The 21,599-nt window shown below is 39.7% G+C and overlaps 1 protein-coding gene across 7 annotated transcripts in view; it reads left to right on the forward strand.

Moving 5' to 3' along the window:
* The first annotated feature begins 2,979 nt into the window (after positions 1–2,979).
* Positions 2,980–21,599, forward strand: part of ncor2 (nuclear receptor corepressor 2) — a 91,274-nt gene continuing 72,654 nt past the window's right edge. For all 7 annotated transcript variants that reach the window (XM_038703479.1, XM_038703482.1, XM_038703484.1 and 4 more), the window contains exon 1: positions 2,980–3,220. The gene's annotated coding sequence lies outside the window, so the exon portion shown is untranslated. The remainder of the gene's footprint in view (positions 3,221–21,599) is intronic.

The following is a 21,599-nucleotide window of genomic DNA, read 5'->3' on the forward strand; positions in this document are numbered from 1 at the left end:
CTGAATCCAATTAGTTTAAGTCTAACTGAACTACCCCTGAAGACAATAGAAAACTAAGAATGGCAGAGAGTAATAATGTGTTTCTAATCAGGCAAAGTTTTGGACGATGGCACCAGCAGAGGAGTATTTGAATTTGTAATCAAAGCTGATCATCCACAAAGGGAGCTCCATTAATCTGGTAGACTCCGGATGGCAGCTCATCTTTTAAGAGGGCTGTTTTGATGAGGATTTTCCCTCCAGCCTCCTCTCTGTTCTGAAGGATTTTCTGTTGTTCATCTTTTATTTCAGGACTGTAATGACTGTCTGCAGTGCATCTATCAACTGACAGCCTTTGAAATCACTGAAGTCTGCTTAGCTGATGCAGTCACTCTCAGTGGTGCCTTTCATGTGGGCTCTGGATCTATTTAAACAATCCTCTCCAGTTCTTTTTTTAATAACTTGTAGAAGATCTGCCTCAGGTGTTTCCCCATGAAGTGGGTTGCAAATGTATTTTTGAAATCAAGTGTCCTTCATACATATGTCAAGTATTTACTGTTACTCAAGACAGTTCATCTGGCCATTCGGGCTTTGTCTGAAGCTCAATTTAACTCTACTTGGGGATCTAGCTGCAAATGAAACACAGCTGTTGACATCAAAACTGGCAAGTGAGAAACATTTGTCCTTTATCAGTGAGCTGACAAATTGGGCATTGCAGAGATAGGGGATAGATTATTCCCGACATGCGTCTGGGTCCTGAAAGCCCGGCTGAAATAAACAGTTCGTTTTCCTGCTCTGTGATGGCTGGATGAAGAGATGGTGGTTATACTGATGGTTAGAAGGGGTCTCCCAAACCACAGAGCGGAAAGAAAAACAAGGGGAAGAAAAACAATTCCATCTGACATCATAGGGAAGGCTGCTGCTGAAATTTAGGTCAAGATATAGCCTGCCTAAAGTGTGCCAGATAGTTATATGGTAAAGTCACATTGCCAGTGGAATGACATAATACAAAATCAAAATTATAAAACAATAAATGGAGTGAAATGAATTACCTTAGCGTGAGCAGAACAGCAGGTTTCTTTCTTTAATGAGCCCCACTGACTGACTTAAATACTTTAAAACTTACTCTTTTATGGGACTGAAATAGCAGCAGTATGGGTGGTGGTTTTAGAAGCCAGTTTAGCTGTGAAGCAGACAGAGAGGTTTCAGACCATTAAGAGGGCACTGGCTTCAGCAGTGTCATCACTAACTATGTACACAGCATGGTATGTTGTGCTCTTCCAAATACTATCCTTCAATGTTAAGTCACTGTATTCACAGCTTGTACTTCTCCGCAGGCATCAAGCAGCACAGATGTAGATGTCCTGGTGTGTCAACGCTTGAACTGATGACTGGAGCAGGCACAGAGGGAAAGAGAATACAGAGGGTTTTGTCCTCACAGCTGTAGCGTGAGAGGGACAATTCAAGTTGTTGATAATATGACCATGTGTGTGCCAACAATATGTTTGAGTAACAAGGGTAGTGATTCAGGTGATGGTAAATCTCAATAATAGATCAGTCAATAATAGTCAGCTAAATGAGGAATGTGTGCTAGACCTATATGCTCAATTCAATTCAATCTTTATTGTCCCACCAGGGGAAATTTGATTGGCAAAAGGATTTAAGAACAGAAACACAAGCAAACATACATGAGATGTGAACAAAACAAGAACAGCCGTTACCGTGTACAACATCTATTTGTTTGTCTGAAAGTACTCAAACAGTTGAAATGGTTGTATCTGTTAGTTTTTCTCCTGGGGAATCTGTATCTTCGCCCAAACAAATTTCTCCAAAAGAGGGTGGTCAGAGCTGGCTATGATAGTCCGAGCCTTACGCATAACTTGTCTATTATGTAGATCATAGATGTCTGCCAAAGAGAGTTGTTGAGTGCCAATTATTTTGCTGGCTACCTTAACAATGTTAGACAGTTTATTTTTGCTTTGCACTGTAAGATTTGCATGCCAAACTATGCAACAAAGAATTAAAACTGACTCAACAAAAGATTTATAAAATAAAGTTATCAAAGTTTTGTCCACATTAAAGGGATTCAGTCTGCGCAGATGAAATGCAAATGAAGACTGAATACCTTTCATGTACACTTATATGTACATTGTGATGTAGATTAAATATCGCCTATATATTTGTAAAGCTAGGTATCATTAACACTGGGGACATGTCCCCACCACATTTTGAAATTGCTGATTTTGTCCCCACCACTTTTTAAAAGCATTTGTTAAAAATGTTCATTGTCCAAAAAAGTAACCTTCCGCTCATATAATTTAGCATTTCCCATTTCTTTAAAATAGTGTTAAAAATCTTCTCCTTTTGTTCTCGTGCATCGTTACATCCTGTGACCCAAGTGTGTCATCAACCCCATTGATGTGATATGAACTATGAGCTCTTACTAGTATTTATTGCTGCTCTTACTAGTATGTATTGTCAGTTGTAGATCTGTATTTGATGCTCTGTTGATGCTTGTTTGTTGTTCCTCAAATGTAAGTCGCTTTGGATAAAAGCGTCTGCCAAATGAGTAAATGTAAACGTAATCTGAACCCTTATGTCCCCACAACTGTTGATGATTTGTATAGCTTTTAACATTATCAGATCATATAGCAATAGCATGCATAGGCTACACTTACAGAAAACTATAAAGAAACATGAACATATTTAGCTATATGTACAGAAACATGTAGGTTACATGTTGTGTGCAGGGATGCATATCAGACATGATAAATAATGTATAGAAAGTACTGCAAAACCTACTAAAGAAAAAGAAACGGTGGGAAATCCCACTTGCCATTTATATTTTTTTGTTTTTGTTGACTTTACTACACTACACGACTTTATCACTGAATTTGTTGTGGGCATGAGAAAAGTGCAGTCCTTGAGTAAAGAGGAGGGGCGAGAGAGCATGCGGACCTATTGAGAGAGAGAGAGGCGGTTCAGCCCCGCTATGGTCTCAGCAGTAGCGGCTTAGGGAGTAGTGCTACACCACAGTGTTGTGCTGGAACAGGCACGGCATCGCTGAAAACCGCTAGCGGAACAAATGAAAACGAAAACTACTATTTGATTTGGATTAATTCAGTGGCGAGACACCCAATCGAAGCGAGAAGCTTTTTAAGAGAAATTGGACCGACTGACGAAGATTGGGACATTACGCTACTGTACGATAACACCGCCGAATGCTTTCTCTTACCCCGCTAAGGTTAGTTAGCTTCCATTGCTGGTTGTCCGTTGGTGGTGGTGGTGGTGGTGGTGGGTATGTCTATTCTGTTGTTGGACAACGGGGTCCGGCTATTCTTTGGAGGAGAAACATCCATAGCAGTATTGACCTTTTCGAGGCTAACGTTATACGTTACGTTACAACTAAACGGTTCGTCGAATCTTTGACAAATATTAATGATAGCGAACAGCTCAACTAGCGGGTTGCTCATCTCACCACATTATCCAAAGCTTGCTGGCTATCGTCATGTTAGTTAATTATTTTATAAATCAAGAACACGTGCTACACGGCTAGGCTAAGCTAGCTTGTTGCTAACGTTGCTAGCTACCTAAGCTAGTTGTCAGAACTGCGGAGTAACGTTAGTTAGCCAACGCCAATTTTATTGAACTGAATTAATCGTACAGTTCTCGGTGTAAGCACGCCACAATACGCCACCCTCGATAATACTAACGTTGCCAATATCGACGGTCAACTTTCGACCAACGTTATGTGACAGGAAGGTATATTGTGTGCTAACTTGCTTAGCCTGCTAACTTGGCTATGCACAGAAGCGCCTGGTTTGCGTTTGTAAACAATGGTTTAACACGAAGTTGACTTGAATCTAACGTTAGCCGGTAACGCAGTGCTTTGTTGTCAGATGGGTGATGAGATATTAGTAGCAGACTATAAGTTAGTTGCCTTACCAGCTTCATGTCAAATCACTGTGACACAACTCAGCGGAGACGTTTGGTGAGTTAGCGTTAGGCGCTTGATGTTTTGACAGCATAAACTTGCTTTTGAGTAAGAGCGTGTTTTTTAAAAAAAAAAAACCTTTTTAAAGTTATTTCATGTTTATTTCAACTTACTTTTTTGGTAGCTGTCGTTAAGAGTTACATCTATTAGCGACTTATGGTTATCCACCTGTAAGAAAGCCTTTCTGTTAGAAGCTGTTTTTGCCCGCTGAGCATAATGTTGTCAAACTTTTAAGAGCAGGGGCATCTTTCCAGACACGTTGTCATCATGATAATAACCCATTAAATGCCATGGGACCGAACATTACCGCAAATTAAATCATAAACAAAGTAACCATGTTTTGTTATTGAAAGAAGCGGTTGTCTGTTTCTATAAGCTGTCTCGATCTCCAAAACCACTTCCATGATATGTAATCAAACAACTTCAGCTTTTTAGCTGCCACAGGTTGAACATGTCTGTGGTTCATTATCACAACCAAATGTGGTTTTAAGTGCCTTTTTAGTGAGAATACACATGCATTAAATTATATCTTGCACAAACAAAGTTTGATGAAAACATTGTACTCCGAAATACTTTGAATAGTACTTGTTCACTGTTTTGCTGCATGCTTTGACATACATAGAGAAGCTCCTATAAACTGTCCTGTAATAATTTGAATATACATAGCACTGGGGAGTTTTATTTCTTTATAGCTTTGACTTATAAAACCTCTGTTAAATCAGAAGATACTAGGCAAGGAGTTACAGATATCATTCAAATTATGTAAAATTAATATGTAATGCTTAGGAGGTGTGCAGTTTGATCAGTGTCCTTTTTGTTGAGGTATTCAGATGAATATTTTCCCTTGGAAGAAATTTTTGGATTGAAGATATACTACATTTATGATGTGAAAACCAGTGGGGGACTGTGGAAGAGAAGACTCTAGTATCTGGACACTCGGCATAGGCTTTAAAATATTGATCACAGTGATGAATGAAAACACTCACCACAGAAAACTCTACTGTGATTGGTGCTTTTATTGCTGCTTGTGGAATGTGGGACTTGTAGTTTTTGAACTAGGGATGGCCCCACCCACTCACATTTTATGTAAACAAGATTACTGAACAATATATATAACAATAACGTTAGTGAAATAGACTTAAACTATAACAAGAGGAATGTGTTTCTCTCATGAGGCACAGTGGCATCCTGGCTCTGGCTAAATCTACATCCACTGCAGATGCACCATCCACAACATGGATGAGTGACTAGTATAAATTTGTGTAATATTATAACATTAAATAACAAGTATAATGTTATTATATAGTTTACTGTTGGCATTATATTAATATTATAGTATTACTATGATCATTGTAATTTAATTTAATATAGCCTACTATATAGTGGAGCTGCAACTATTAGTCAATTAACTATTTTGATGATCGATTAATCGTTTCAGGTATTATTATTTTTTTTGTTGAAATTTGATGATTTCATCTTCTTAAATTGAGGTTTTGCTGCTATTCTTTGTCATTTATGATAGTAAATGAAGAGTGTTTTGGTTTTGGACAGTTGGTTGGACCAAAGAAGCAATTTAAAGACATCACTTTGGGCTCTGGAAAAGATGAGCATTTTTCACAATTACTTGATATTTTATAGACTTAACAATTAGTCGATTAATCGTGAAAATAGTCGGCAGATTAGTCGATTAATGAAAATAATCATTTACCTACTACATAGCTTACTGCTTGTATAATAGGTTGGACGACAGCAGTCTCATTTTTGTGGGTTATTTTCATTCATTAAATCCTTCAAAGAACAATGGTCTACATTGTGGGTTGTTAGTAATTTGTTAATGTCAAGCACTAATTTGTCAATAATCGTAACCGTTCATGCAGAACGCATTCAACAATTCAAAGGTTTGCTGTAGTGCACCAAAACGGTGAATGATGTCTAAGGTTAATATATGTATAACTCTGAAATCTTTTTAGACTGACTGACTGACCAAACGCAAATTAAATCTTCAATGTTTTTCTTGCGTGAATTTGATCGCTGGATTACTCCTCTGGGTGTTTACATACAATGCTATAATGTGAATAAACAGAACCTGCTATTACTACAGTGGTGTAAAACCAAAAAAAAAAAACAATTTGCTGTGATTTAATTGCAATAAACAGATCAAGTTGATGCAGAAATAACTACAACATGATGCAGATTTGTTAAAAATATGAATTCATGCTTTGGCAGGTTTGTCAGCTACACTTTTAAAATGCAGTTGTCAGAGCAGAATGTAGTCTGACTGTGGATGTTTTAGGGTGGGCCGATTGACGATGCTTGAGCAGGCATTGTGATTGTAAAACCCCACCCCCTGGCAAAAAAATATCAAAAATGTTCACATAATACCGCCATGTGAAAGCAGATTTTAATCACCATGAACATTATTACTATAAATTTTAAATATGCTTTGAATTCTCTTCTCCCCACACTCAGACGCACGAGGCCTACACCTCAGGTAAACACACCGGCTTGCCCCGCCTCTCTCTGTCTCCCCCCTCGCCTGTCTACTCCACTTTCTCCATAAGCAGTATGTTTTTATAAAGTCGCCTAAAAGAGACAGAAATAGTCTATTCGGTATTTTTCCACCTGCGAACTGTTATCACAGCAGCAGGTGAGCTGCTTGTGGGCTTGTTAATGACGCAGCCTATCAAACCAACTAACACCTGCACCCTGTGTGTTCACTTCTGCTTTACCTGGTCTGTACTTGTAAAATTTCCGCTAGGACTTGTAACGTCATAGGCTACCAAGTTATTAACAGAGTAAAGTCTTTGCGAGTGAACACATGCACATAAGAGTTTCAATGTAGACATCGTCCGATGGAAATTTTGTAGACGTCGCCCAACCCTGGGGTGTTTATTTATCAAAAGTTCTGGCTTCCATCTGACAATCTCAACGCTGATAGGCTATAGTGACACAGTGTCACGTGACTGGAGTTGAAAAATTTAAACTCATGCAGTTGAGAGTAGGGCACTATATATTGCGTGGTCACACGCTTTGCGTCTTCCGGCAGGAAATTGCGTCTCTCCTCGTCTTTGCATTCACACTGTCGCAATCGTGCTGTGCTCAAGGCTCTCCTCTCACCCACTAATGAAAAGTTGGTCGAGTAAGACTATCGGGGGCCGCCCTAGCGTCAGTATTTACTTTTAGTTTGGACCGGGTGACAGGCTGCATACAAGAACTTTGCCAAATAAGTGTCAAGATATAAATTATTTAAAGCAGAACATTTAATGAGTATGAATGACAGATTATGAACGGACATTCATCTTGTTGTAAATCATTTATTAGTGAATAGCGTTGAATATTCTACAATACTGCATCTGTTCTTTCATATTCCTTTGTGCTGCTATGTCGACCGAAGAAAGTTATATCTTATCTTAAATTTTTGGGTTTGGTTAAATATTTGGTATGGACACAGTTTAGTACAGGTATTCAGGTATTGTACTCATGGTGCCTGCGGACAGTTGGGCAGTCTGGAGAGCACAAAGTCTGGTAATAATCCATAATGGTGTGACATTGCTGACTTGAGTTCTGTGCACTCATAGTAAAGTGTCAGCTTAGCGGTTTGGGTTGTAATGGGTTAAATGAGAGTGAGGAGATCTCTCTCCCTCTTCCAAAAGGGTAATGGGGGCAAAGATAATCCCCTGCTCAGTGTGATGCCCCAGGGAGATGGTTTCACTGAAAGTTCAATTTCTGCTCATATTATGAAACACAACACAGTTATGAAACTGGAAAGGGAGAGCTTTCTTTCTTATTTTATTGCCCGTGAAAGATGAATCCTCACAGAATTGTTGCGTCATCATAAAACACAACATTTTCACATTAAAATTCAAAAAGTCTGTCCTTCAAAGGCATTGTCACTTTACAGTTGAGAACAAAGTACTCAAATACTACAGTAATACTACTACAAAGTAGTAGTATTATTGTGTTTATTAATAAAGAGTAAGTATATTTTTGTACAGAACAAGAGTAAATATAAGAGTAAACAGTTGTTTTTATTATATAGGGGAAAAACATATAATGTTATTATTTACAATTATCACCAAATAATGAAAAGACCATCATAAAAAAGGTATAAAAAATTACCCAAAAATTCTTAAATTTCAAAATCAAACTTTAACACCTTAAAAAGTCTTAAATTTGCTTAGTTTGTGTTCTAGGTCTTAATAATAATTTTAAACAGGTCTTAATTTTCCACTGTCCATGTAACACTACCTCTAATGCTCGTTGAAATGCTCCCAGGGTGCTTTAGAATGGTTTTTTCCTCCCGTGCTGTTGCAGTTCTTTCTTTCTCTTGTCCAAATATAATTCACTGTATTACGACTACAAAGACCAACATGCAGCTGTCATGTTATTGTCGCGAGTCTCTTTCGGATTGTAGATAAAAAAATAAATAAAAAAAACGGATTTATTCTTCAGCTTGTGTGGAAGTGCAACCTTAGCAACTCTTGCCTGAAAGAAACGGAGCTTAGGGCTTGTTTCAAACCAGTCACTAGCAACGTATTTGAAGCCTACTGTCGCTACTTAAAATTTCACACGATCCTTAATGATTTTCAGTAAGCTAAGGTAACACTCAACGCATGGCTGTCTCCCTCTCCTCATTTTTCAAAGGACGAGCAATGTGAGAGAAGAAAGTGACGGTGAAAGTTAGCAGAGGATAAGATCACCATTAAGTTGTCAGGTTACAGCTCTGTACTGTACATCTTGATAGTGAAATAAATTATTATTAAAAATTTTTGATGTACAAATGAATGAATGAAATAATTATACAGAAGGGAGGTGGTTCTCAATAAGTGAGTGACATTTAAGATTAGGGCTGCAGGTAACGATGATTTTAGTACTCGAAGCTTCTACAGATTATTTTTTCATGCATTGTTTAAGAAGTACTTTTTCTTGAACCATACATAGCCTGTGGTCAAGTGTTCTTTTGAGCTCGGTCAGCTAATAGGCAGTGGGCCACCAACATGCGCGTATCGACATTCCTTTATACCGACTCAACATGCTGAATTACGCAGAATAAAGAATCGTTTGACCACATTCAGTCCAACTCAACCTGTCAGCTTGGTGCGTCAGGGTCTTAACTATATTAGCCTTTTGGTGAGATCTCAACCTGAATTTGGGATGTTGATTAGTGGGTTGGATATGATGTTAAATCACAAGTCAACAATGTCCACAGACAGTAATAATCCACATCTCAATGTTTAAATGATTTTTGATTTTATGCATATCCAGTCATGTTTCTGTTCAGATGTTATTGTTCCACCAGCGAGCATTTAACACCTTACGTTGAACTGAAATTTAACAATGATTACAGGGAAATGACACAACATTGGTATGTTGTCGGGCACTTTATGAACCCACAAGTTAACATGCAGAAACCAAAGAGAAATACGAGGGACTCACCGTGAAACTCCCAGGCGCATTCCCTCCTCCCACCCAGTTTCCCTCCTCCCACCCAGTTTCCCTCTCACTGAATGAGTAACAGCAGCTGTCTAGCATTTCTTGCTCACTAGTGGACTGCACCTGGTACGTTTTGCATGTGGAGAATGTTATCCTTGATGCAATGTGGTAGAATATTATGATCAGGCACAGCTGGTCTGTTGCAGTGCCTACTCACAATCAAAGTGCCATTGAACTGGATACAGTGCCACCTCAGTTCCAGCGGCTGCACAGGGGGCTGAAGTTAAGCAGGTGTACCATTTTCTGGAATTGCAAAATAGAAAAACTGTGGTTGTGACATGTTGTTTGAAGAAAGTGTCTTTCTCATATTTGGCCCATGCATATCCTGCAAGCCTCATGATTTTGTCCTCATCTTTTAGACCCTCTCACTTTCATAATTTAGGTTACAAAGGGAGGGGGGTTGGGTATGTTTGGGATCCTAGCCTAAGGGTTAATGGGGTCTGGAGGTCACACTGATTCTGCGTTTGTCACTCTGTAGAGCTTGAAAGGGCCACACGATTTATGCGTCCCTGCAGGAATTTGTAATGCTGCTTGCAATAATTAAGTTCAACAAATCAGAGTCAAATCATCGTCGTGCTTCTCATTTTCACTTATGGCTACACTCTCTTTCATAAAATCCAATCCTAAACCACTGTTAACAATAGGGCTGGATCCGAATATTCAAATATCCGATCGTTGGGTACAAATGAGATTTTTGAGGTTTGAATATTGAGGGTTTTCTTCGCGCGCCTGACCTCCGTACACAGCAGTGAACATAACGCTCCAGTTCTCACCAAAGGCAAAAATCATTTTTTCCGTTTCGCACTCATCGATTTTTAGGGGAATATGCGAGCAAAATGGTCGCTCTGTAGTGCTCTGAATAATCACTTAGTTAGCCTATGCTATCTTTCACTCTCACACACAGACAAACTTGCGCACCCATTCCCGCGTAATATCTCCCCCGTCAGATTCTCCCTCACTCAGGTCATTAGCAGAACTTCTTGGGCCTTTATCCTTCTTCTGTTCTGTTCTATTTATGAAATATGTAGCTGTAGCTCGTGAAATGACAGCCTGCTTATCAACAACAGATGTTTAAACACCACCACCCCATCCCCCTCCCAGTCCTAGTTACCAACTTAGGTGAAATGAAATCAAGCCTTGACCTCAGCAGACCAACATGATTATAACTAACGATTGAGGTTTTGAAGTTGGCTTGTACACCCGAGGTGTGTAATCCTCCTAACAAGCCCTGTCACCTCAATTCTCAGCAAACCAATACAGCGGCCATTGCTCTCTGTTAATTACAATGCTGAATGAAAGCTGCTTTGACTCTTTGCTTCACATGTTAACTCTGGATTTTACAAGTTGATTTCATTACAGATCTTTTTACAAGCATAGTTTTCTTTAACACCCTTTAATGATGAGATATTTTCTATTAAGAAGTTGAGGTGTTATTGAAGCTGTAGAGAACCAATTTAATTTTAGTGCTGAATTAGGGCTGGACGATTTCACCTAATATCAAAATCCAAGCATGCAAACTCCTCACCTTTCGGCTAAATTCGCTGAGGGAACTTGAGGGAACTGCTGAACGAACTGTCTGAACTGTCCGTCGGAAAGCAGGTCTGATGTAAGACCAGTGTTTCCCACACATAGGCTTTACTTGGCGACCCATTTTAAAATCGTTCTTGAAACCAGCGCTGCGCAGCACGTGTTCGCTCCGCATATCCTCTCCGCACATCCTCTCACTCAGTCGCTCTCTCGCACACAATTCATTCAATTCACAAACAGACTCGTTTGTGAATTGAATGGTTGGTATCCTAAACACAACGCTGTCAGTGTCGGTGATCCATCTTCAAAACAGTTATTAGCAAGCATGTAAGTAAGGAGCCTAGCTAATAAGGATCTATGTTAACTTTGGAAAACAGCTGTCGAAGTTACCACACTGTATAACTGGTAGTCAACAGGTGCGTTCAAGATAACTGGCTGACTTTCGCCGATTTGATAGTCCGGTAGACTGCGTGAGTTTATAACAATAATCAGGCTTTGCTCCCACGAGGTCTAGTGACGTTTTGCAGCGCAGGTGTTGTGCGGAATTCTGCATGCCTGCTGTGAAGTGCGTACACCTCGCTGGAGGTAACACTCTTTTATGCTGAGGAAAGAGGTGGATGCAAATTTCGGTAGGTAGCCTACAATATCTGTTTTGCCGAATTATGCAGTTCACTTCTTAAAGTCCTTTTAGACTGAATCTCAAAAAACTACCAGTACTTTGTGTAATAATATATTAACAATTCTTAAACTTCATAAAATATATACTGATCATTTATAACTATTGATGAACCCCACAAAGAATATTATAGCGTTTTTAATACAATTCTTGGCAGGCATGCAAAATTCGGCATAACACCTGTGACAGTCGACTGTTCTCAGTACAGTACAGTTTTCACGCCTCTGTTTCAGTGTGTTTGTGAGCGAGAGGGAGGGAGCGAGTGAGCAAGTGCAGGTGCTGAGTGAATCTATGCGCTGCGCGCAGCTCCAGAACTGGCCCGCCAGCATTAATATCTGGCCTGATAACAGATTTCTTTAATCGCAGAAAAATAAAAATAAATTTTTAGCGGCTGGTGCTGAAATAGATCTCAGTCATGAAAGCTACAGTTACTCACATAATCATTTCTTTAAGTGATTGTGCCTCCAAAATAAAAGCACTTGCACTACATTTTTTGCAGCAATGCTTTATGTCGAGTTTATTGAGAGCTTGTACTTTGAAAAGTGCTGAAGGAATTTCAGAAGAGTCTCTGGCCTGCTTGACACACCTCTGAAAAAGTCGGCAGTAAACGTGTGATGTTCCCCTGAATTGTCACAGGGAAATGAAAATCAGTGTTCATAGGATATAAATGTGGATCAAACGCTGGGACGCGCCCACACACTGCAGCACATGCAAAAGTTTCTTTATTCAATTTTTTAACAAGGGAGAAAAATGTCTACTGAATGTTGGGATCGATCATACGACCCTCCCAACTGGAGTCCAGCACACTACCGTCTGAGCTAAACGTGCACACGAGTATGTATATAATATGTTTGCTTGCCAGCCCATTTGTCAAGTTGCAGTATAAGTTTGTGACAGAGATACTGCATAGGCACCTAATGGTGTGCCAGTTGATGTGCAGTAAGTGTGTGAACCTGCTACCTGTATCGGTGGTTTTAATCTAGCCTTTGCTTCTCAAGCAAGCAATGCCAAAAAGTAATAATTTGCGTACAGGTTAGTTTCTCATTTTCCTTTTTTCCAAATTAAAATGCTTATAAAGCTAGAGAAAAAACCCAATTTTGGTAGATTTATACAGTTGATTGCATTTTTGTTAATTTATGCGATTCCATCTGTGTTTTCTACATCTCGGAAATCTTAGGGCCCTAGACTAGCCAGATCCTTCAGGCTACAGATACAAAAGATACAGATATAAAATTTGCATCGGTGAAGTCCTGCGACCTTTCAAAATAGCCCGAAGAAAGCATTTTCACATGTCACATTTTTTAAGCTGTTGGATCACGTTTCCTTCTGTCTAAACAGCAATCTAAACAAAAACTATTCTGTGCTCCCATTTTGTGTTAATTTTACATGTTTCTAGTGTTTTGAAGATGTGTTAATGAAGCCTGACGGTTAAAAATGAATTGCCTCTTTCATCATTTATGTTTTTATTAATGTGCTAATAATAGAATTTTACTAAACAACTGTTATTCAACTAATTTAATCACTTCTGTTATAATGCCTTGCAAAGGTATTGTGTAATGTGTGTGTTAAATATTCTTCCTGTTGAGAACACGAACAAGCTTTGACTTTTAAGCTGCTTAATTTACTTTTCCTGAAAGTTCCTTGCAGCCCTTGTTGATTTGGAAGTCCAGTAGACCATTATTTAAAAGCCTCATATGATATCCCTCTGATCACATGCTGTTTTGTGTGTTAATAGAAATTAACTTATGGTTATAGTAATTTATAATTCGTAAGGCATTCTATTTTGATTTCTCTGGCTTTGAAATTGAGTTGCTATTAAAACCCGTAACCCATATTTAAACATACTAAAAGAGAGGCAGACAGCGGATTAGCAGAGATTAGAAATGGCTCTGTAGTAAGTTATTCACTTGACCCTCTTACACAACACAGATGACAGGACATTACTCTTGTTTGTGTGTAGGCTACAGCTGTGGGTAACGTTAGGCTAGTAAGAGGGATAAATATAATATTTGTGTTACAACATAGTTTGTTTTTCCCATTCTGGAAAGCATGTTGGTAAGTGCAGCCGAGGGCACACACCTCAGGGTTGATGATCTTACAGTGGAAGTGAAGGCCTAAGTAGAGTGTAATTACAGGTTATGGTGAGCTTCTGAGGGAGGATTGAACTCCTGTCTTGACATGTGCTCTGGATGCATGACCGTACCGTTTGGATGATTTTAGTTCCCTGAGTAAATGAAAAGCTCTGCTGTTGTGACGTCTGGTCTGTGTTTTCTAATATTTTCCACAATAAAACTTTCTCTGTCCATAATTCAAAACCTTGTGTATCAAATCTAGTTGGGATGTTTTGTTTGGTATGTTGTCTGTGTAAATAGCACCAGTATGTATAGGCATTAGTGTTTGGCAGTACACACACACACACACACACTTGAACTCTCTCATGCATAAATGGAAGCTCTGTGAGGCTGCTGTCATGAGGGGCAAACACAGGCACTCGGGTTGCATGCTGCCATACAGAAGAACATTTCAAAGCTCTTGAATAATTAAGTAGCCGTGAGGAAGTAGGTCAGCCCAGCTGACAAGTGCACTCCTCAGTTTTATTTCCTGCTCCTTAGCATGGAGAGCTGAATGTCAGGTGGGCTTTAAGAACAGAGCCAGCAGAGAATAAAGAGGGATTTGTAAGTTGAGACCTCCTACATCAGAGCGATGCTGTCACATCGTGTCCTACTGTGCGGAGCAGTGTTTGCCATCCAATACGATCTGTTGAGAGTAATTCTGGATATCAAAAATGAACAAGTAATCATTCACACCAATCATTCAAGCTCCATCAATGTTTTATTATTCATCATTCATATCATTTCTTTGCTTAATGTCTTGTACAAGAAATGGTTTGATTCAAGTTCTTAATCAGCCGTGTCTATTTAAGAGCTGCTGTTATTTGAAATTTTTCGGTTCAGTGCGAGTTATGATGCACAACACCAAGATGATGATTTTTTTTTTTTACTACAAAAGCCTTCAATAAATAGGACAAACTTCTTTAATGCATGCAGAGTGTAATGTCTGAATAGTAACATCCGTAATATAACTTTTGTGTGTGTAAAATTGCAGCAGACACAGTTGCTTGCCTTCTGAAACATTGAATTCTCCAGGCAAGATAAAAGAGCATAATGAAAATATTGTATTTCAGTTTCTACAGTTCTTGGACCAACTGAAGAATGTAATCTTTGCATATCCAACGGACTTTTCACAACATGATATAAGATTTAAGTTGCTCAAATGTGCAAGCCAAAGAAATCTTCAGCAAGCTAAGGTGAAGGTGCTCAATTATTGCTCACTTATTGAAGCTGGGTTTATTTATTTTTCATTATGGACACACGGTTCCCCCATATTTGGCCCATCGCTGCTGCTGAATTATGAGCGCTGCTCCTAAAATTTTACTCAATTATTAATGTCGATGCAGGACTACTGATTTCCCCTCACACACCTGTGCAAGCACGGCGACACACACTTTGGTAGCTTCCTCTTCTCTTTCATCAAACGCCATCCAAGTTACGTGACAGCTGCTGTTATAAGAGCGGAGAGGATGTCAGGTCTTTTAAGGAGTGCAGTGTGTGTTTGTAGCGAGTGAGTGGTGGAGCGAATGAAAGAGAGCGAGTGGCAGAAAGTTACGGAAAAAGCAAACGAGTAAGTTGTCAGTCTGGCAGCAAATGTACAGTTTAGGTCACAGTGTGTCTGTTAATAAAATAGATGTCTGTTGTTTTGCCAACTACTGGAAAATGAAGCCGGTTAGCGCTAGCTAACCTCTGCCTGACAGCTCAGCAGGACCGGACTGGGTAGAGTCACATGACCACACACAGTATCTTTTTAAGGGGAAAGTACATGAACACACACTGTAGTGACCGACATGGTAAAATTACGTCTGTTAGAGGCTCTGAATTTCATTGAATTTCGTTTTGATTACAATCCATACAGAAGATAACATACGTTCGTCGCAGCTGTCCCCTGACCGGAGGCTATCATTTTTGTTGTGCATTCAATTGAAAATTGTAACAGAAGACGCGGGGAAAAAGCATCTGATAAGTTGGCCTATGTTGGTGTGGTGTTACAAGCCCCTAGGAAGGGTTCATGTAGGTGTTGGAAGAGAGATCAGAGAAAATGATCAACTCTGTTATCATGAGACACGCAAACAAATGACTCTATATAAGTTGGGCTGTTTTCATAGACGATTTAAGAAAAATACTTGTATTTTTGAAAGACCTACAAGGAATATTCAAGGTCCAATTCTTTAGGTTGGTCGCTTACAATCTTTCATCAAACATATACTCTGCCATCTAAATAAAAGTCGGGAGTCAAGAACAAGACCTGTGTGAAGGCCCCAGTTCTCCGCCAGCCATCAGAGAGGGGGAGGAGGGAGTCTTATGTAATTTCACACAGTGTCGCTGAAGTGGCTGGCAGCAGGGGAACAGGCAGGAAATCCAATAGCTGCTCTGCTGTCCAGCATGGATACAGCTGGGTGATCACATCTGGAAGTACAGGCCAGCCAATCACTGTCTCCTCTCTTCCCTGTCAGACACACACTTTTACAGTCTGTGTGTTGAGACATTGCTGATGATATCATCAGCAAAATAGAAAAATGCCATGTGATTTGGACTGCCAAACATTTTATTCATTTTTAAATCTGACACTAGTACATCAGTCGATCATTTGGTTGTTTTTAGGGGTGTAACAATAGACAATGCTTCCTTTTTAGAGTTGTCATTTGGTATACTTTGGTTACAACAGAGAAATCAAAAGAACAAAAGTTATATTCATTGCACCTGACCAACGATTAGAAGAAATATATTCACAGCCTCCACCCAGTTACACTACAGTCCAGCACTGGTTATTTGAATCATCGACCTAGGGGGCAGATCTAAAGTGGCAGCAAAGCAAAGGGCTAGCGGCTAATGCTGTTTTGTCTGGATCACTGTTGTGAAACATAAAACGTTTAGTGCTGTTAATGAAGGATGAATTCTTTCAAATTCCTTTCAAAAGTGATAAATGCTAGCTAAAAGTCTGAGGCTCAATTGCCCTTTCTGGGTTGAGAAAGAAGCACCACCGTTTTGGTTGGTTCATATCTCCTATGTGCTAATGATATCTGAGCAGAATAACCCGTTCACTAATTAGGGTAGAGCGATCTTCTCTATTTTCATATTGTCTAATCATGGCTCCTAGAGATCAAGCAGGCTGCACGCTCCGCTGCTGAAACGCTTAGAGATGCTTCCAATGGACGTTGACGCCGAGCTATGTACGGATCAAAATGTGGCGCACAAATAAATGAGTGAATGGGATACACTGCAGTGGGGTGCAGATTCTAGAGACTTTTTATGTCATCTTAATTGTGATAGTGAGTTAGTTAAAATCGTCTTAACATCGATGCATGAAATGTGCGCTGATCATCTCTTCAATTGCCGATAGCCAATCCAATCGGCACATTTGAAACAACTTTCATAGCTTTACTTTCCAGTTGTTTCAGTTTTATAATATGGAATCTCTTTAGTGTACAAGAAATCATATGGTAACTATTACACAAAGTTCAGTGTTTTTGTACTTCGTTGCATAAAACGGTTATAAAAAGTCTTTCAGAGCAATGTTTAACAGTCTGATTCTGAACCATATTTCTTTTTAATGCAGACTGTAAATGTACTTTCGAAGCTAAATTATCATATTTATATTATATATATTTTATTTAGCCTTGTTTGGTCTGCAATTATTCGTTCTATACAGGCGTGCAACAGATCACAAAACTCACGGTTCAGATCCGGCTAATGGATCAACTATGATCTGTTACACCACTATTTATACACATATTAGTTATATGCAGATTTATGTTTGTAAAATGTTGAATACATTTGTTGTCCTGCACTGATAACCGTGACTGTTTGCGTCGTGTCTGATGACGTTAAAGCTTAAGATATTCTGTGTTAAGGTTGTATGCACTGCTTTTTAACATTGTTTATATGTCACTGCAACTTCCATTTTCAGTTTCACAATTACTGTTGTTTTTCACTCCCCATGTGCTGCAGGTGTTACTGTGATGCTTATCATACTGTTGTTAACACAATGGGATGTGTGTCGTTCAGTCAGATTTAAAATGAAAGTTGTGACATGCTGTGGTTTGGGGAAATGATTGTACCTCTTTCAGTCAGCTAAATTATAGCCTTGCCCAACTTTTCTCACAGTCTTCAGTTGCTGCCTATTTGTTTTGACCTCTGATTTCCTGTCTGAAAGTTGAGCAGAAGTACAGCATCAGCTCAGGGTGTTGGGATGCTCTTTCACCGTTTGGTACAAATAGCAGCACACTAACCACCTGCCTGCCAGGAGCAATAACTGATAGCTGTATCAGGCTGGCACACAGCAAATAAATATCACCTACGGCCTTTTATAGCCTCTCTCGTGTCAGCGTATGATTGGACTTCCTTGTCAGTAACTCATTCATTGCTGGTTGAAGGACTTTATTAGTTTGGCTTGAAATATTTTTGGGATTCTTCTGATAATATAAAATGTGTGTTCATCTTGTCTGCTATGTTTAAGGTGAAAAGGTTGTACCCATAATAAAATACTTTACATTGGCCTCTGTGCTGCATTGATCTCGTGTTGTCTTTCCCTTTTTTTTTATATCAGTCTGACGCCTGGGCTACACCGCTTAACTCTACTTGTTCATGACGACCACCATGCTGAACTGCTGTGCTGCTGCTACTGCCAGCCAATGAATTTGCCTTTGATATTGGACAGCAATAATAGAATGTTTTATTTGATTATAAATGTCAGAAAAAGGTTAAGAAATGTACTCTCAAATGTCAAAAAAAAAAAAAAAAGTGGCATTGTACAGATCTAGATATTAAAACTGAATTGAAAGATGTAATGGTACTGGCATGATGGCAATTTTACTATCAACAGATCACTCTCATTGTCTATTTCATGCTGGAAACTGGGCGACACGCTAAATCTCTGACCTCCCACTTAAGCCACGCCTGAATCATGCTGCTCATGCGGGCTGTGTGGCTGCGCTAACCTGTTAGTGTGGGCACTAAAATGAAAAGCAACAATTGCCGTGACACAGACCCCTGCTCAGATAGGCCTAACTATGTCTACCTGGAAAATGGCATTCTCCCTTGTCAGCCTTGTCTTGGATATTACTTCTTGGCATTGTAAAGGGCACTGTACTAGGGTTACTTAGTGGGTGACACCTGAAGCTGCTCAATTTCTGGAGCCATACTCTTCACTTATGTTTTACAATCTACATGTTGTCGTCATAATACCTCCTTTACTGGCCGGGTGTGGGAACACATTTTGACAAATAAGCGCAGGTCTCCATTAAACGCCTGGTCTGGTTTTTATATAAGTTCTTTGCATGTATAAAACCTCTTAAACCCCACTGGGTTGCCCGCTTTAGTTGCTTCTAAGCTGCTTAGATTGTTAATACAAATATTAATGTTTAAACCTATAACCAGTATGTCAGTATGAACATGCACGTCGTTAGATTCTCCACAATACAATCGTTCAGTTCATTTAACAGAAACGACAAGCCCCAAAATCTAATTCTTATAGATTTACCAGTGACCGGCATGGTACAAGAGATAAAAAGAAAAGTGTCGACCCCCGTTACCTTTTTAAGCGCTCGTTAAGTCTGAATGTGTCCGTTCCTTGATTAATTAATTCCTTTACTCTGTAAGGGTCCACCGATAAAAAGAATCAAAACATTTTCATAAAAATGAATCCATGTAATGAATCCCGTCATGTGAAGTCCATCGCTCTCAGTCTGCTAACTTCTACCACACTTTTCTCATCCTGCACCATGTTGTTGTTTTCGTTACGTTGCTGCCTTCAAAATAAAAGCGCATAAGCAGTCTGTCAGAGCTAGATCAAATGAATGACGTGTATTTGGTATTATAGGATCACTTTTACACAAGCGATATTCTGTTTGAAATAAACTGTTTCATAGTAGCCCATTTCAGTTTTGTGCGAAATGAATTAAAGGTATGTCCCATATGGACGCCTGTCCCAAATATAGGCAGGTCAATTCAGTGATTTTTAGCAAATAACAGCCTGGGCTCTTAATCAAAGTTTTACGGTGCTATGGTCCTGGGGGAGGGTTCCCTCCTCTGTTGCTGTATCTGAGGTTTCTTTTGTTTTTTCCCACTGTTAAAAGGGCTTTTTGAGGAGTTTTTCCTCATTCAATTTGAGGGTCTAAGGATACAGGCTGTTATGTACTGTACAAATTCTGAAGCCTCAAATCGTGATTTTTGATATTTTGAGCTATAAATAAAATTTACTTTACCTGCGCTAGGCAGATCCAGGAGTGTTTGCATTGTGTGATTACAGTGTTATAGAGAACTCCATAGATTGTTTTGATAAAACAAAAAAGGGTGGGGTGACTGTGGGTCACCATGTTTATGTTGTCTGTGCTTACCATACAGATTTACCTTGTTCCTGCAACCTGACCTTAAAAACCTCTTGGGGCCCCAATAAGCTTTGGCGGATTAATTGCAAGAGCTTTTTTGCTATGTGAAATGTGGGTGAATGGGGAGAGAGGTGAAGGGTGGCAATAGAGTAACAACTGCAAATGGTTGTTGAAACCGATGCCTAATTTCCTCATGATTTAGTTGTAATAACTGCTAGGTGCTCACCGACTCAACAGGTTCTCTAATAGAAATACAAAGTCAATACATCGTTTCCACAAGGGTCCCAATACCTAGTGTCTATCTCAGCGTGAACTGGACCACCCATGCTATAAGTAAAGATAGGAGTAATTTGGAAATCATTCAGAAAGCGAGTGTTGGCATCATGTAGGGAATATGTGAGCAGTTCAGTGGCGAGGGTGAGCGAGCGAAAGGGTAAGGGGGAGAGAGCCTTCTTGTCCAGGGCCCTTCGGTAATGAGGCTCCAGGGAGATAAATCCTTATGAGACCTGACAGGGTGCCACATTCCTAGGCTGAGAGTCCTAGCAGCCCTCCCCTTCATGCAGCTGAGCTCTCTAGGGCATTGCTTTATAGATTTCTGATGTTGTTCCCAGACCAAGCGTTATGCCCATTACAGTTCACTCATCTCCCTTTTCACAACAACTACAAGGATTTTAACGGAGCCACCATTTCTTTTGCCTGTTGTGATTATTATGCAGAAGTCTTTGCTGACAGCATGGGACCCTAATGTGTTGTTTCTGTGTTTAAAGGTTGGCGTATAATAATATTATTTTTGGGGGCATATAATCAACAGTATGTTATTGCTGTTGCGGTGATGGGCCAATCACACCCATTATTATATCAAGGTTCTCAAAATTATGTTATAAGCTGTCAAGCTACAGTCAGACTAGACAGAGATTTCTAATTGTTTATGTCAGTAGAATTACACTGTTGTTTGAAGTCAGCCTGGCAGGCTAGAAGCTGTCTGTGTGCTCTGTGCTAGTATTTCCACAGCCATTCCTAAAATGGAGAAGGAGGGTGGGGGGTAGGAGGATGAAATATTGGCTTGCCCCTCTGAAGGCTGAGGCCCTCTCTACTCTGTGCCGAAGACGAAAGCAGCAGAGAGGGGAGAAGGAAAGCACGCTAGAGTGAGGTGACTGAGTTCATTCTCAGTGTTGGCGCTGAGCCATCGACTTGCCTGTGGGTGTCTGTAGCACTGCCAGTGCATGTGTTCAGCCTTTCGTCTGGAAGGCCCCGTTCGCCTCAGAGTTTATGTCAAAGCTCTCTCATTGTGTCGGCCTTCTCATCTTGATTCAGGTTTTTTGTCCTCTACAGATCTTGTGACTGCATCAGACTTTATTTTCGTCATTCTCAGGGGAATCTCTATGGACTGGACAGTCATCAAAGGGAGGCTTTCAAAAAGGATGGCTTATCTCACCCTTGCTTTGTCTTGCTGGCCTTGCTGGTTGTGCATATTTGTATGCTATGTCAATATC

This window comes from Micropterus salmoides, unplaced genomic scaffold (genome assembly GCF_014851395.1).
Source record: "Micropterus salmoides isolate LMB-PRFRI ecotype aquatic unplaced genomic scaffold, ASM1485139v1 Ms_hic_scaffold_7, whole genome shotgun sequence".
Taxonomy (NCBI): Eukaryota; Metazoa; Chordata; class Actinopteri; order Centrarchiformes; family Centrarchidae; genus Micropterus; species Micropterus salmoides.